The sequence below is a fragment of the Malania oleifera genome, chromosome 9, assembly GCF_029873635.1.
Source record: "Malania oleifera isolate guangnan ecotype guangnan chromosome 9, ASM2987363v1, whole genome shotgun sequence".
Taxonomy (NCBI): domain Eukaryota; kingdom Viridiplantae; phylum Streptophyta; class Magnoliopsida; order Santalales; family Ximeniaceae; genus Malania; species Malania oleifera.
In genome coordinates, this window is record NC_080425.1 from 38,052,546 (window position 1) to 38,054,207 (window position 1,662).

A 1,662-nucleotide genomic window follows, 5' to 3' on the forward strand; every position below is an offset into this window, starting at 1 on the left:
TCATAATAGATATATTTCAATTTAATTACACATGTATGAAGTAAATACGGTCCTCAAGAGCAGGAATCATTTAATAGTAAAAAATATTTTTGTTTTAAAATAATTGACAAATTTTTTACTCATTTTAAAAATTTTTAAGATTCATATTAACAAGATAAAAAATAAAGAAAAAAAACTTGTTTTCTAAATTTTTAAATTTTATATAAGGTAATATTTAAAATTATAGATTTTAGAGTTTAAATTTTGATTTATATAGATTTACAAGAAACTCTATGCACAATGCACACAAATTAAAGTTTAAAATCCAAATTATGTGTTCTCATATGTAGAGTAAGAGTTAAAAATCTAAAAATAAAAAATAAGAAAATGTTTCCAACTTTTCTATATAAATTTGAAAATTTGAAAATAAGGTGATATTTATATAATTATTTGAAAAAAAACTATTTTCAAAAGCAAATATTGTCAAAATTATTTATTGTCGATCATTTATCTCATACAAATATTTTTTAAAAAATTAGCTAGTTTTTAATAAATTTTTTAGAAAACTAAAATGAAAAATGAACATTATTTATGGACCTAATTAAAAACCGTGATACATAAATATCTCATATCATTTATTTTCACATCAATCATATCATTTCACATATATACGTGTATCATGAAAATCATCGGCCCGTACGCCGGTATTACACATTTTATCATAGCTCGGCCCGTACGCCGGCAAATCACATAGCACAGCCCGTACGCTGGCAAACCACATAGCACGGCTCGTACGCCGGCAAATCACATAGCACAGCCTATACGCTGGCAAATCATATAGCATGACCCATACGCCGGCAAATCTCATCCACATAGCACGGCCCATACGCCGGCAAATCACATATACATATAAAAATATCTTGGCCCGTACGCCGGTTTTCCATCATAGAATTCCATATCGTCTCTATTAAAAAAAAAAACAGTATTTCACAACATTTTTATACTCATGCCACACTAAACAAATTTTCTACGTATTTAACATATCATCATTTAAACAGTATTTTCCAAATATAAATCATATATATAAATATATTTATTTTTCCTGAAACCAGATGTTACATATATATACATACATTTTTTCAAAACAAAACTAATTTAGTTTATCCCCTTATCTGATTCCTGAAAAGCCCATAAGAAAATCTTTCCCGTACCCACAAGGTTCTCAACTCAATACCTTGAAAATGAAAACTCGCAGAATTAAAGTTTAGTATTTTCGTACGTACAACATTTTCTATAACTACCACTAAGTCAAATTCGACTTAAAAAGTCTTACCTCAACTTAGGGATGATTCCCAACGTTTCCAATCAAAAATCTATTAAACTCTAAAATCTATAATTTTAAATATTACCTTATATAAAATTTAAAAATTTAGAAAACAAGTTTTTTTTCTTTATTTTTTATCTTGTTAATATGAATCTTAAAAATTTTAAAAATGAGTAAAAAATTTGTCAATTACTTTAAAACAAAAATATTTTTTACTATTAAATGATTCCTGCTCTTGAGGACCGTATTTACTTCGTACATGTGTAATTAAATTGAAATATATCTATTATCTATTAAGCACGTGTAGTGCACGTGTCCTCCTTCCGGTTATTTTGAAAACCAGCGCATGGACATTTTTA